This window comes from Plecotus auritus (assembly GCF_963455305.1).
Source record: "Plecotus auritus genome assembly, chromosome: 8".
NCBI classification, from domain to species: domain Eukaryota; kingdom Metazoa; phylum Chordata; class Mammalia; order Chiroptera; family Vespertilionidae; genus Plecotus; species Plecotus auritus.
Window position 1 is genome coordinate 109,755,317 of NC_137782.1, and position 16,603 is coordinate 109,771,919.

General features: G+C 40.8%; 1 protein-coding gene across 1 annotated transcript in view; it reads left to right on the forward strand.

The window, feature by feature from the left end:
• Nucleotides 1-1,616: 1,616 nt before the first annotated feature.
• LOC308255572 (testis-specific gene 10 protein-like) overlaps nucleotides 1,617-16,603 on the forward strand; it is a 145,689-nt gene continuing 130,702 nt past the window's right edge. Inside the window, exons 1-2 of the mRNA XM_080683193.1 lie at nucleotides 1,617-1,701; nucleotides 10,132-10,260. The gene's annotated coding sequence lies outside the window, so the exon portion shown is untranslated. The remainder of the gene's footprint in view (nucleotides 1,702-10,131; nucleotides 10,261-16,603) is intronic.

A 16,603-nucleotide genomic window follows, 5' to 3' on the forward strand; every position in this document is an offset into this window, starting at 1 on the left:
CTGGGCAGTGGCTTTGATCTTAACCCTGCTAAAATGGGAATTCTTCCATGGGGAGATGAAGGGAGGTGGGACCTTGAAGGGGAACTCCCTTAAAATTACATAATCTATAAATCTTTCCATGATACCTCATCTTCCCATGGGGCTTCAGGAAATTCTTAGTCCCATGGCACCCCAAGAGGTCCGGTGGGAACACAGTACTCCCCAATAACAGGACCTCTGTCTTCTTTATCTAAAATAGCAGCATCACTCAATTTAATTTTTTAGTATCTAGCTATACTTACAAACTATAGGATATCTGAAAATAAATGCTACAAAATATGAGAAAATGTTACGGCACACATAATGATGAAAAAATTCAGAGCAGAGAATGGGGAACATATGGCACTTATATTTATTTAAATGCACATCTATGAAGAATTTGTTCTAACTTAAAATTTGTTTATGCCTGTCAATAACATTTGGGCCGGGGGTGGGGGGGAGCAGAGAAGAATACCTACCAGGTAAAAACAGGAATTGTTAGTCTCTTCACATGTGAGATTACTTTTGAAATGCACATGCGAATACTAAATCAAGATCATCAAAAAACAGCTTAAAAAACCTGGTTATCTATTTCATCTGTGAAGAGATAGGGAGATAAAGCCATGAATAAAGTTGAGAAGCCCTTGGGTTATTTAAGAAAGGTGGGGCATGTTAAACATTAAGAAATATTACAAAGACATTTCTTTTCAAGCTGGGCTCCAAAAATTTAGCAGAATACAATGCAGTTCTCATTCTTTTTCACTAAAAACTCTCTTTTCTACTTTTAGGCAATGGGGTTAATTTTAACATAGTTGGATGGTCAAAAATATTATTCCTGGTTAAGTTAAAAGTGTTCCCTAAATAAGAGAATTGGACAGGAAAACAGTCGATACAACATTAAATATCAATTACGTAGTGTACCCTTTCCTTTTTTTTTTTTTTTTTTTTTTTTAACCATCACCAGTTTTTCTGGAAAGGGACCGGCATGTGGAGAAGGGATACCTATCAGGAATCTGCGCTTTCTTTCACTGCTAGTTCTGCCATTCCCAATTCAACCCTGACTGGACCACACAGAGCTGACCCTGGCCTCCAGGCTGCAGGTTCCCCAGACTGCAGGCCCCTGGCGCCCATAGAATAGACCGGCCCTCTCCCTGGGTGCTGTGGCAGGACCGGACCTGGGAGGTTCCCTGACACTCGGCTGCGGCAGGAGATCGCACCAATATCCCAGGACCCAAGAGCAGCTCTGGGGCATAACGAGTTCAATGGGTCCAGAACGGTGCCTGATCTACGGGGAAAGTGGTACAACGCCTTGGCAGCAAAGCTGCAGATGCTCCAGAGCTTTGGAAAAGCTGCAGGATGCGCATGCGCATTCAATCCAGGTGCAGCTGCCATGGAAAAGGGCTAGCCCCTGGTTACTAGGAGACCGGACGCTCCTGTGGAAACTCTAGGCTCTGGGGCGTGCGCCTGTGCGGCGCGGATGGACCAAGAGGAGGCCTTCCCTAGGCGTCTGCTAGGACTGGCACGTGAACGTACGCGTCGCCACGTGCGTGGGTGCGCGCGCAGGGCTCGTAGTCCCTGCGAGAAGGAGCGTCGAGCCAGGTACGCGTGCGCACAGGGACTGGGGGCTTGAGTAAAGGATGTGGAGCGAAGGCGCCTAGGAAGTGGAGAAAAAGCGCCCCTCAGGTACAGAGCGTGAGGGCGGAGTCGATGGCGGCGCGGAGCGGAGCTAACCGCCCCGCCTCCTTCCCGCCAGGTTTCGTCTTCCTCTTCCTCCACCCCCAGCGGGGCGGGGCCAAGTCCATTTGGGGATGGGAAGGGCGGGGAAAGGGGCAGAGGATGGGGATGGGGTGGGACTTGAGTCCCGGCGGGAGGCGGAGGCGGAGGCCTGGCAGTCGCCAAGATGAGCTCTGAGGAGGCTGCTGGGCTGAGAAGTCCAGGGAAGGACCTGGAGCTCCAGGTAGAAGCCGCGGTGATGGCCCGGGTTGGGGCCAAGCAGTTTCTGGGCCGGAAGGCCTCTGAGAAGGCAGCTGCAAGAGGGAGTGTGTGGGGTCGGGCGGGGTGACCCCGAAGCAGGTGTTCACCGCTTGAGCTGCTGCGAGGGGCAGTGGCAGGCAGAGCTGCGGCCCCGGGAAGCCCTCCGGGAGCCAACTTTGCTCCCGCTGCCATTTCTTAGGAGCGCAGGGTTGAGCCCAGTTCCTATGGTGACCGCTTGGCTTCCTGCCGCCCTGGCTTGGTTGTTGGGGGGACTGTTCGGTTTAGAAACGCTCTGGTGTGGAGCTGAGCAATTTGGAAGTCACAGATCAGGAAGTTCAACCTGGCTCATCCTGACTCCCAACCTCTCACTTCTAAGCTCTTTATAGACTTCGGGAGGCGAAGGGCGGAGATAAGTAGGCATTCTCCTGAAAATCTCATATAATTTCAGTACCCAGGAAAGGCAGGGTAAGCTGGCTTTTGTCTGAAAACTAGTGGAGGCAATTGAATAACTGAGACAGTCATGGACCTGATACCTAAATACGTTCAGGAATACTTTTTTTTCTTTAAATAAAGTCAAGGATCGCGGCATCAGGAAAAGTTTGCAAAGATGACGGGGTCCCAGAGTTTTCCTTCTTCCACTACATGCCCTTATGGCTCACGGTATTCGGTGTTTCAGATGTCCTCTACTGGCATTTCAACTACACTTTTTGTGTTTTGTTTTTTTTTACCTGTAAGGAAATAAATAGAATAACAATCGGTTTTTAAGTAGAGGAAAATAGGTTATTTATAAAAGTAAAGTGTCACATCATTCAAACCTGCCTCCAAGATAAAACTGGTGTTTTTTTATTGTATTTTAATTAATCAACTAAATCCAGATTTTTAAAATCCTCACCCAATTTTGTATGTGTGTGTGTGTGTATATATATATATATATATATATATATATATATATATTCAGGAGGATATGTTTTTGATTTCTAGGGAGATAAGGGAAACATGGATGTAAGGAAGAAATATTAATCAATTGCTTCCCTAGACCGGGATCTAACAGGCACCCTAGGTTTGTGCCCTGATTAGGAATGGAACCCACAAAGGTAGATCGCTTCAACCAGCTGAGCCACGTGGCGGGGCTAAATCAGTCTAATTAGTGGGAAATAATTAGGAAGGTACATTAATGAAATATTAATTTGAAATAATAAATTTTGGCAATATTTAATGGCAGCTTCCCAAATATATCTTATTTAAAATGTTTCTTTTCTGAAAAAAAAAATAATAATCACTGCTTTAGCCCAACATATAATCAGTTGTAGAGATTTTCTGGGCTGTCTTTCTGTCCTCTTCTTCAGTTGCTTGGTACAGTTTGTTTTAGGATAATTTGCTCTTAAAGCACTCCAGATACAGAGGCAGCTAGAGCAGGTATTATTATATTTATTCCCTTTTCCCATCACACACCCTTCTCCCCTGATGTATCCACTATGCTAGCCACTTCCTTTCTTTTCCTCCATCTTTGTATGTGAACATGCACATTCTAATTTGGCTTGTTTTTGAACTTATGTAAATGAAATTTTACTAAGTATTTCTTTGCATTTTGCTTCTTTACTCGACATTGTTTTTAAGATTTTTCCTTGTTGTTGCTTATAGTTTGTTGTTCAGTGTTCTGATGTAAGAGTATACCACAACTGATCTACTCTTCTCTTGATGGACATTAAAGATTTTACAGTTTCGGTGAATATGAAGAACATTATTGTTGTAGCTTCTTATACATGCCCCCCAGGATAATCTTTTTATTTCCCCACTAGAGGTCCAGTGCATGAATTCATGCACTGCTGGGGTCCCTCAGCCTGGCGGCCATCAGGACCAATTGGGGTGGCCAGCTGGGGGGAGGGACCTAGAGAGGTGGGCCAGCTGTGAGAGGTTGGCTATGGGAGCGCACTGACCACTAGGGGGCAGCCCCTGCATTGAGTGTCTGCCCCCGGTGGTCAGTGCGCGCCGTAGTGACTGGTCGACCAGTCGTTTGGTGGCTTAGCCTTTTATATATATATGGTAATCTTTTGAAGTGAGCTAGTTAGTAAGGCAGTCCCATATCTTCGATATGGTATGACATCAGTTTATATATTATTAAATTCTGTAAGTTCATAAAAACCTTTTGAAAACAGCTATATAACCCCTTATGTACCCATGAGGTCTTGATAAGTGGTACCTCCCCTAAAGTCCTTTATTTATGAACTTTTAAAACACAAGTTATTTCTTTACAGTATAATCTGAATGGAAGAGAAGTGAGAACTTTGGGTTTGAATGGAATGACCAGGAGAGGTTATTTCTTTTTCATAAGAAAGGTTGACTATTGTGGCTTTACTATTTTGTTTGAAGTGAATTCCCAAAACATTTATTCACAGATTTTTATTATGAATACAAATAGCTATCTGAAAATTGTTCATAAAATTTTGTGTGCTTCTCTATATCTTTCTGTTAGTGAGGTTATTCCTTCCTACTTCAAAGTGTCTATCAGTTTAAACACCTGGGGACAGTTTTATTAAAGAAAACAAGTTGACTTTTTGTGGAACTAGCATTCAGAATCTCATATAAAATACTCCAGTATTCTATCAAAATATTCAGTAGGCATTTATTGAGCACTTATTATATACCTGATATTTTGCTCAACACTGGTAATACATTTTAGCAAATGATCTTACCTCCTTTTTTACTGAAAAATTAAAATTCTACCAGGAAGGAACTTCTGCAAATATCTACCCCTTGAAAAAATGGCCCTGGCTGGTGTGGCTCAATTGGTTGGGTTTCATCCCATGCACCGAAAGGCCACCAGTTCAGTTCCTAGTTAGGGCACATTCCCAGGTTGCATGCTCGATCACCTGATGGAGGCAGACAGTTGATGTTTTGCTCTCACATCAATGTTTCTCTCCCTTTCCCTTCTTCTCTCTCTCCCTCTCCCTTCCTCTCTCTTTCTAAAAATCAATTAAAAAATCTTTAAAAACATGTTTCTACTCCTTATCTTAATCTTCACTGGGCCTTGCTTTTCTCTTTCTTGTCTCAGAGGACAGTGCACAGCTTGTATCTGGGTTTCTTGTTAGCCCAGCGGCCTTGCTCCACTAGTTAGCGTTAACCCATGTCTTAGAATCTTTATTGTGTTTACAAAACTGTGGGGCTTCTTAACCTGGAGTACGAGAACTTAGGGAGTTCTTGAACCCCCTGAAACTGAAGTTGTATATGTGTTTGCATTTAGGAGAGAACCCATGGCTTTTGTTTAATTCTGGAAGCTTTCCTTGATGTAAAGAGAATTAAAGAACAAGATTTCCTACTTTTGCCCTAGCGCGTTTGGCTAAGTGGATAGAGCATCAGCCTGCAGACTGAAGGGTCCTAGGTTCGATTTCAGTCAAGGGCACATGCCTGGGTTGCGGGCTCGGTCCCCAATGGGGAGCATGCAGGAGGCAGCTGATCAATGATTCTCTCTCATCGTTGATGTTTCTATCTCTCTCTCCCTCTCCATTCCTCTCTGAAATCAATAAAAAATATTTTTTAAAAAAGATTTTCTACTTTTGTAATGACCCTTCAACAACTTTGGTCTTCTTCTAACTTTTGCTCTACCTCTCTTCTCACAATCATGCTTCCTTAAAGTCTACATTTTGTTTCCTTTTCCTTAGTACTAACTCTTTTATTAGTCCTCATCAAACTTGCTTCCACCCCATCCCTACCATTAAAACTACTTATTAGTTCTAGGGAACTCCAGAACTAATAAATCAGAAATTAGAGTACAGAAAGATCAGTGCACACCAGAGGAATGAATGTTCATGGATGCTAAGGGAATATAGAGAAGAGGACTACAAAAGAATATTTCTGAGTTCTACTTCCCTCCAAAAGATAGCATAGATTTTGCATGGTCCCAAAAAACTATGAACATAGCCTCCCTTTTTACTGCCTCCTAAGCTAGTGCAGGGAAAGTAGCAGCTCTAATGTGATAGTCTCTTGGCCTCTTCCTACTTTTAATTTCTAGGTTAGTGTGATGGGTAATTTTATAGAACTCCCACTTGACTATTGAGTTTGACTATAACAGAAGATAAGAGCCTAGATCTCTTGGCGCTTACCTTCTAGTAGGGGGGAAACTAGTGAAGAAATAAATGATATAATTTCAAATGATTGAAGTGTAAATAACCTAATAAGAGAGTGACTATGAGAGAGGCTATTGATTTATTTAGGTAAGAGGTCAGGGAAGAGCCTCTGACATTTCAGCCCAAGAGCTGAGCTGGGGGTAAGATGGAGCCAGCCGTGGGCTGGGCCTTAACATGGAATGATATTGGTACAGTAGAGGAACAAAAAGAAAACTGATAAAGCTGGCAGGTGGACAGTGAAAAGAGTACTAGGTCTATTTAGGAAAGTGAAGGCAGGGCCCAAATCATATAGGACCTTAAAATGTGTGGATTTTATTCTAATTGCATTGGGGAGCCATTGGAGTGTTTTTGAGGAGTATCTCATTGTTTTAAAGTGAGTCTTTTGATCTCCGTTTGGAAAATAGTTGTAGGGAGCAACATAGAAGCAGAAAGACCAGTTAGGAAACTTGTAGCAATCCGTGTGGGAGATGATGGTGACTTGAACCATGGAGGTAGTAATAAAACTGTAGAGAAGTAGGTGGATTTGGAGTTAGAACCAACAGGGCTTGTTGATGGATTTGATGGGGATCAGGGAGAGAGGAAACAAAGGTGACTCCTCTGGCACTGCTTTAGGCACTGCCGTTTGACCTGGGAGAGACTGGGAAGGAGCATAGTGGAGGTGGGTTAAGAGCAGACTGCAGGTGGGAGAATTAGAGGTCTGTTTTACACAAGTTGTAATGGCTGTGGACATCCAATAAACACAATATAATGTGCTCCAATAGGCTATGTTCATAGTTTTTTGGGAACATGTAAAATCCATGCTAAGTCTTTTGGAGGGAAGTAGAACTCAGAAATACTCTTTTGTAGTCCTTTTCTCTGTATTCCCTTAGCATTCATGTGTATTCATTCCTCTGGTGTGCACTAATCTTGCTGTACTCTGATTTCTGATTTATTAGTTCTGGAGTTCCCTAGATCATTGAGAGTTAAAATTTTAGCTTTTTATTTGGTTTCCATATTTCTGTCCCCAGAATCTAATATTGGGTCATCATTACTCTGTGTATAAATTTGAGAATCGAATAAATGTGACTGTTACAGTCTGATAGTGTGAACTAAAACAGTGATAGGAATGGAAGATATGAATTTGAGAGAGATTTTAGTGAAAAATCAGTAGGACTTGATGGCCAATTAGATAAGTTGAGTCACTGAGAAGAACTGGGAATAATAGTAATTGTTAATAATAATAATTATATATATAGACTTGTTTTAGCCAGGCACTTTCCTAAGTGCTTTACTTATATGAATCCTTACACCAGCTCTTTGAGGCCAGTACTGTTATCATTCCCATTTCATAGGTGAAGCCTTGGCCAGAGAAGTAACTTGCCTCTAGTCATGCAGCTAAGAAGCGGCAGAACTAGCATGATGAACATGAACAGTCTGATGCTAATGAACACACTCTTAACCACTATGCTGTGTTATTCCCAATTGAGAATGATTGTGGTTCTCACTTGGATGTTCATGATAACAATGTGCTGCTCGCACAGTACTTTTACTTGCATTCTGAGATCTGTATAGGAACACAAGTTCCATTCAGAATCCATTTAAAGATCATGGAAATGTGGAGAATATTCTGGTGGCAGGCTAGACAAGGGTATTTCGATATATTAATTTCTCTCCCTTTTTACTGCCTCCTAAGCTAGTGCAGGGAAAGTAGCAGCTCTGATGTGATAGTCTCTTGGCCTCTTCCTACTTTTTTTTTTTTTTTTAAATATATTTTACCGATTTTCCACAGAGAGAAAGGGAGTGGGATAGAGAGTTAGAAACATCGATGAGATAGAAACATCGATCAGCTGCCTCCTGCACACGCCCCACTGGGAATGTACCCGCAACCAAGGTACATGCCCTTGACCGGAATCGAACCCGGGACCCTTCAGTCCGCAGGCCGACGCTCCATCCACTGAGCCAAACCGGTTAGGGCTCTTCCTACTTTTAATTTCTAGATTAGTCTGATGGATAATTTTATAGAACCCCCACTTGACTATTGAGTTTCCCAAACAGAAGAAGGAAAATTCATTTTTATCTGCTTTGGTATACTGCTTCTTTGTCACATCTACAAAATTTTATGGTAACTTCCTATTACACAGACAGCTCTGTGCAGGTTGGGGCAGTACAGAAAGCTCTAGGACATTGCTTGTTCTTAACATTCTAATGACCATGTGAGGGAGATATACATCCAGAATAACTAAATAGCTACATAAGTTGTTCTGTAACTACTATATACAAAAGTCTCATTGAAGAAGTGATCATTATTAGATGGAGAAGATAGAGAAAACCTCTTAGAGAATATAGAATTCAAGCTGAACCTTAGAAGTGTCTTTGTCTTTAGTTAAGTAGAGAAAAGGGTGATGGCAAGGCTTATGAATAAAAGATAACATGTTTCTAAATGTATAAAGAATGTGTGGAGTAGTTTGGAATAGTTTGTCCTTAATGGAGGGATTCTTGGAGGTGTCAAGTAGGAGATAAATTGGAATCATGGGAAGGGACCAAATTATAAGAGCTGTGAATGCTAGGCAGGCTTAGACTGTACCTTATTTCCCTGAATTAATTTGGTCTGAGGCCTATTTCAAAATAAGAAGGTGGAGAATAAATATTAATTCAGTGCTTGTTTTATGGGTCTAGTCTCTGTACTAGCTCAATAGGGATCGCTGAGCAGCTTTATGGAAATGTAGTATTTCAGGCATATTGTGAATAAAAATCTGCATTTTAATAAGATTCCCAAGTGATTTGTATACTCACTAAAAAAATTGATAAGTACTATAGGGAGGAGTCATTTAATTCTGTTATTCTAACTCAAATGTTTATAAGTAGGAACATATTTTTCAACAGGAACTGTGTAAGGAATTGGATTTTAGCCTACCCCATAAAGGCATAAACGATTCATAATTAGAAATACTCTGTGGGATCTAATGCTAAGTTCCAAGTGAGGCAGTAACTGCTGGAATAAAGAATAGAAACACAGAGTTGTGTTTTGTTTAGGGAAAGGAAAAAAAGTAAGATACATCTGCCACACTGCTAAGTGCTGGATTAGACAGTGTGTGACTGCGGATCCTGATTTCGGAATATTGCAGCTGTGTTGCCAGGAGAGATCTAAGATACTTGTAGGAATTTCTCTCTTCCTTAACATAAAGGCAGCCTTGATTCAGGAAAAGAACAAATTATTTTCCTAAATTATACAATTTCTAAGACACTTTGTCAAATAAAAATACACAGTGTGGATTAGTATGTGTAGTATGTTAAAGTGAAATATCTTGTTATTTTGTGCATGTACAAATATGTATGTGGGAACAAATCCTAGAAATGGAATTATTTGTACAGAAGCTATGTGTATTTGTAATGTTTGTAGATTTTATTTAATTGATTTTCATAAGTATTGTGTCATATACACTGCCACCGGTGATGTATAACAATACTACGTTATATTTACAACTATTTTATCTTTGCCAGTGTGAGTTAAAAAATGGTATCCAGGGTTGCTTCAATTTGTATCCCTCTAACTGGTGAGATTGAGTATCTTTAAATCTATTTAAAAACCATGTATGTAAAGTATCCATATTCTTTGCCACTTTTCCTTTCTTATTTATAGGAATTATTTATATATTAGAGAAGCCAGCTCTTTGTGATATGCGTAGCAAACTTTTTTGGAAAACACAGGCCTACAGATAGACTACTTAATTTGCTGCTGACCCAATATTTTCTTAGTACAGTGATTATCAAGGGGATAGGATGGGGTGTGTCTCTTTTGAAAAGCATGTTCATATTGTAGTTTTATATTTAGAAAGCACACAGAAAAAGTTTTATAACAAAAAATGTTAAGAAGGTAAAGCTTGCTGAAATACTCTTTGCTGGAGTGACAAGGTTAAAACCAATTGCAAATGTATCTAAGAATGTTGTTAATTAAAAAAAATTATATACTGTTGTGAGAAATCACAAAGCTGTTTTAAAAAGAATGTCCTGGTATTATTCCTTTTCTTTCCACTAGGTTACCACCAAAGAACATGATTTTGGTCTAGGGGCTCCAGTTTCCGAAGCTGAAAAATACCAGAATACTCTCCAGCTAGAACAACAAGTGAGAACTCAAGATAAATTCATCTCTACACTGAAATTACAGGTTACATTTAATTTACATATATATTTATTTCCCTGAATTAATCTTGGCAGGGGCCTATTTTAAAATAAGAAGATGGAGAACATTAATTCAGTGCTGGCTTATGGTTTTTATTTTATGGGTCTAAAATCACTTCATTTTTATCTTAGCCATTTTGATACACAGAGTCTGAGTCAGGGAGTGCAAACTGTGTGCCAGGTGTTTTATCAGGTGCTTTCAAGTACATAATCTTACTTCATCCCAACCTTGTGAAACAGTGTCGTTACTTCTATTTTACAGACATGGAAGCTGAAGTTCCAAGAGGTTAAAGAATTACTATACTGGACTAATGAATGACAGAGCTAGGATTTCTCTGAATTCCCAAGTTAGTTAGGATTTGAATTCTGTTCTCTGAACTCCAAGTTCAGCATTGTTTCTCTTCTGGTGCCTAATCTGTGGGGTAGCTATTAATTAAGGTCATTGAAAGAAATTGCCTCTTGTAGGAAGAAGGAGTAGACTTACTTTTCCATAATCCTCTTACTAAGTACAGCTAAAAACCCTGAACTTATGTATAAAACAAGCATAGATCACTGAAAGGCGGGAAGAAGAAGGAAGACTGACTAGGGACCCCAACACACCAAGAATGACACGTTAGTGAGTTCCTAGATTTTCTTTTTGCCCCATGTATTCCAGACAGAATGCTCAGAAACAACAATGGGTGCAGACAAAAAAACAGTCTCAGAAAAGAGGTCTGTCTCTAGCCAAAGGACTAGGAAAGGGACAGCCTAGCAAGGAAGACTACTTTTAGACAATAACTGCCTGCTCTAAGCAACACAGGGGAAAACCTATAGCCCCGTTCCTGTCCGCAAAGGCTAAGTAAAGAGCCTCACCCGTTATCCTTGCCAGGCTGTAACAAGAAGCCCCAGCTGCACCTCATACCCTCCTCCCCACTCCCCCCCAACTTCTCCATCCCCACAAGGTGGTGTCAAAGAAGAAGGCTTGTGTTAGGAACCAAGACTTTTGTGCCCACAAGGCAGAAAGGGAAGTTCCCAACCCCATTTGTGTGTGAAGCACATGGGGAGCCTACAAGCACCTAGCCCCACCGGGTGGTGTGAAGTGCCTCTTTTCCTCCTTGCTGGAGTGGTGTCGGAGGAGAATATGCATTAGGGCTTTACCATGACCCAGCATGAACAAGTCCACCACCCACAGTGGCAGTGGTGGACATGTGAGAGCAGTAACGAGGCAGCTCTGCTCTTCCTGCTGCTGTGGTATCAGCAGAGGCCTAGTGAGGAGCCTGAACGTCCATCCCTGCCTAGCAGGAACAAGGAGCTTCACCTTCTCCAGGTGTCCATGGGAGCCTCCGATAAAAACTGGACTTCCACACCCCCTCCCTCCCCCAGCAGGAACAAAGCAGTGTCCCTCTTTTCTAGCTGGAGCAGTGTCACAGGAGGCCCACTAAAACACAGGATCCAGAGTCTTAGAATGCCAGGTTTCAATTAAAAGAAAAAATCACTCCTCATCCTAAGAATCAGGAAGATCTCAATTTCAATGAGAGAAGACAGGATATGCCAGGACCGATATGAATTAGATATTACAAAGATCTGACAAGGATTTTAAATCAGCCATCTTATAAATGCTTCAGCAAGCATTTTTTATATACCTGAGATATACAAAAGAAAATAGAAAATCTCAGCAAAGAAGTAAAAGATATAAAGAGATATAAACAAGAACCAAATGGAAATTTTAGAAGCAACCAAATTGTTCTTCAATAATGAATGTCTAAACTGTGATGCATCCATAGAGTGGAATAATAAAAAGAAATGAGTTATCAAGCTACAATAAGATATAAAGGAACCTTGGTGAAAAAAAGCCAATCTGAAAAGGTTACATATTCTGATTCTAACTATGCGACCTGAAAAAGACAAAATATTGAGACCTTGGAGGGAGAGAGTGATGAATGGAGTGCAGGTGATTTTTAGGGCAGTGAAACTATTCTGTATGATACAATAATGATGGTTACATGTCATTCTATGGGTTATTTGTCAGAACCCATAGAATCTACAACCCAAAGAATGAACCCTGATGTAAACTATGGACTTTAATTAATCATAAGGTATCAATATTGTTTCATCACTTGTAACAAATATAGCACACTGTTACAAGATGTAAAACAAAGGGGAAACATTGTGTTTGTATGTTTGGGGATGGGGAAACAAAAGGTCTGTGGGAAATCTCTGTAATTCCTGATCAGTTTTTCTATAAAACTGAAACTGCTATAAAAAATAAAATGTATTAAAAATGCACAGAAGGGAAAGTTTATAAATCATATATCACATAAGGGATTAATAACCAGAATATATAGAGAACTACAATTCATCAGCAACAACAAACCTAGTTCAAAAAGAGATAATGGACTTCAGTAGACATTTCTCCAAAGAAGATCTACAAATGGCCAATAAGCATATGAAAAGATAACCAATCATTAAAGAAATGCAAAACCACAATGAGATATAACTTTACACCCATTAGGATGGCTATTATAAAAAACAAAAACCAACCAAACAAACAAAAAACAGAAAATTACAAGTATCTGTGAGGATGCAGAAAAACTGGACCCTTGTATGGTTGCTGGTGGGAAAGTAAAAATGGTGCAGCCATGTTGAAAAAAGTTTAGCAGCTGCTCAAAAAGTTAAATATAGAATTATAGTATACTAGAGTCCCAGTGCACGAAATTCGTGCATGGAGGGGTGTCCCTCAGCCTAGCCTGCACCCTCTCCAATCTGGGACATCCCTCTCACAATCCAGGACTGCTGGCTCCCAACTGCTCGCCTGCCTGCCTTCTTGATTGCCCCTAACCGCTTCTGCCTGCCAGCCTGATCACCCCCTAACCACTCCCCTGCCAGCCTGATGGATGCCTAACTGCTCCCCTGCCAGCCTGTTTGCTCCTGTCCTCCCCTGCAGGCCTGGTTCCCCCCCAACTGCTCTCTCCTACAGGCCTGGGTCCCCCTCAACTGCCCTTCCCTGCAGGCCCGGTTGCCCCCAACTTCTCTCCTCTGCTGGCCTGGTCACCCCTAACTACCCTCCCCTGCAGGGTTAATTGCCCCCAACTGCCCTCCCTTGCAGGCCTGGTCCCTCCCAACTGCCCTCCCCTGCTGGCCTGATCGCCCACAACTGCCCTCCCCTGCTGGCCATCTTGTGGCAGCCATCTTGTGTTCACATGGGGGCAGTCATCTTTGACCACATGGGGGCAGCCATCTTGTGTGTTAAAGTGATGGTCAATTTGCAATTTACTCTTTTATTAGGTAGGATAGAGGCCTGGTGCACAGGTGGGGGCCAGCTGGTTTTCCCTGAAGGGTGTCCCGGATCAGGGTGGGGGTTCCCTTGGGGCGTGGGGCGGCCTGGGTGAGGGGCCCGTGGTGGTTTGCAGGCCAGCCACGCCCCCCAGCAACCCAAGCAGAGGCCCTGGTATCTGGGATTTATTTATCTTCTATAATTGAAAATTTGTAGCCTTTAGTGGAGGCCTAGACCTGCCAGGCTGTGCAGAAAGCTTGGCTTCCTCCATCGCCGGGGGCAACTCAAGCCTCCTGCTCTCTCCAGCTCTGTGGCTGCTGCCATTTTTGTTGGGATTTATTTATCTTCTATAATTGAAACTTTGTAGCCTTAAGCGGAGGCCAAGGCAGACCAGAGCTGCGAAGCTTGGCTTCCTCCATTGACGGGGGAAACTCATGCCTTCTGCTCTCTCCAGCTACGTGGCTGCCACCAGTTTTGTTGGGATTTATTTATTTTCTGTAATTGAAACTTTGTAGCCTTGAGGTAGGCCTGGGCCAGCCAGGGTATGCGGAAAGCTTGGTTTCCTCCATTGCCGGGGAAACCCAAGCCTCCTGCTATCTCCGTGGCCGCAGCCATCTTGGTTGTGTTAATTTGCATACTCGCTCCTGATTGGCTGGTGGGTGTGGCTTGTGGGTGTAGTGGAGGTACGGTCAATTTGCTTATTACTCTTTTATTAGATAGGATTCCCAGCTATTCTACTCCTAAGTGTATCCCCAAAAGATTAAAAGCAGGCCCTCAAACAGATACTTGGACAGCAATGTTTATAGCAGCAGCATTCACAATAGCAAAAAGGTAGAAACAACCCAGATATTCATGAGAGGATCAATGGAGAAACAAACTGGTATGAACATACAATGTAATATTATTCACCCTTGGAAAAAGAATGAAATTCTGATACAAGCCACAACATGGATGAGCCTTGAAAACACGCTAAGTGAAATAAGGCAGGAACAGAAGGACAAATATTGTACAATTCCACTTATATAAGGTACCTAGAATAGGAAAATTCATAGAGTTTTTGTTTAATGGGTACAGAGTTTCTATTTGGGATGATGGAAAAGTTCCGGAAATGGATATGGAATCATTGCACAACATTATGAATATACTTAATGCCACTAAATTTTACACATAAAAATGGTTATAATGGTAAATGTTTGGTATGTCTATTTCATCACAACAAAAATAGTTAAAACAAATATAGTAACTGAATTAAAATTCAGTGTTCTCAAACAACAAAATATATAGGGAGAGAAGAATGAATCAGTGAATATGAGAACAGAAAAATAGAAATTACCTGAACAATAGAGAGAAAATAGATTTAAAAAATGAACAGAGGTTTAGAACAGGTAGAACCATAACAAAAGATACATTTGGATACTTGGAGTCCAGCAAGAGAGGCAGGAAAGGAAGAGGCTGAAAAGGTATTTGAAGGAATAATGGGTAAATATTCCCCAAATTTGGTAAAAGACATAAGACAGATTAAAGAAAGTGAGTGAATGCCTACAGGGATTTTCCCAAAGAAATCCATGCCAAGACACTTTCTATTTAAACTTGTGAAAACTAAAGACCACAAAAGTTCCTGAAATAAACCAGAGAATTCATTACCCAGAGGGAAACATCAGTTCAAATTACAGCAGATCTGAAAACATGGGGGTCAGAGGAAGTGGCACAACATTTTTCAAGTGCTGGAGAAAAGAACTGTCAATTCAGTATTCTGTATGAAGGGAAAATCAAGACATTCTCAGAGGAAGAAAACTAAAAGAATTGGTTGCCAGCAAAGAATAGTAAAAGGAATTTCTCTAACTATGATGAAGGAGATAAAAGGAGGAAACTTAGAAGGGTAGAAAGAAAGAAAGGACAACATTTAGAGCAAAAATATGAATAAAAGTAATTTTCTTTTTTTCTAGTTTTTTTAATTATCTTTTTAAAATATAGTTCTCGATGCATGTAGAGGATAATATCTAAGACAGTTATTAATAGGGGAGGATAAAGGAACATAAAGGGAGGTAAGGTTTTTACACTTCACTCAAACTGGTAAAATGTAGGCTGTGATAAGTTGTGAATGTATAGGACAACCATTAAAAAGTTATACAGCCCAGGCTGGTGTGGCTCAGTTGTTTGGGTATCATCCTGTGCACAAAACAGTGAACAAAAAAAGCCACACTTGAATTATAACAAAAGTAATTACATTAAGTACATATAGCCTATACCTAATGAAAAGATGGGAACTGACAGAGTGGATTAAAAAACATGACCTAGCTTTATGCAGTCTACAAAAAATTCCCTTTCAGGATAGAACCAAGTTGAAAGATTGAAAGGCACACAGACCTGAAATGAAGAAATAAAACTGTCCCTGTTTGTAGATCACATGATCTTCTACTTTGAAAATCTCATAAATATATAATACAAAAGCCAGAACTAATAAATGATTTTAGCAAGGTCAGAATACAAGACAAACATGTTAATTACATTTCTGTATATTTCTATATATAACGTGGCAATCAGAATTAAAAATGCATCACTATCTATAGTTACTCAAATAGAAAATGGAATGATTAGATGTAAATCTAATAAAAAAGCTATGAGTTTGTATTCTGAAAAGACAAAATGCTAATGAAATCAAAGATCTAAACAAATGGAAAGACTTATGTTCACGGATTGGAAGCCTCAACATAGTAAAGATGTCAATTCTGTCCAAATCAATATATTGGTTTAATGCAATGTCCATCCAAGTTGTTAATCAGCAATAAAAAGGAATCTTTTGATTCAAGTTGTTTTATTTATTTAACATTCTCAAATTCCAGCAAAAACAATTTGGAAAAAACAAATAAATAAAGTCATTTTTTTTCTTTATTGATTAAGGTATTAAATATGTGTCCTTATCCCCCTCACCCCCCCACTCATGCCCTCACCCCCCTGGTGTCTGTGTCCATTGTTTAGGCTTATATGCAAGCATACAAATCCTGTGGTTAATCTATCCCCCTTACCCCTACCCTCCCCTACCTTACCTCTGAGGTTTTATGGTCTGATCGAGGCT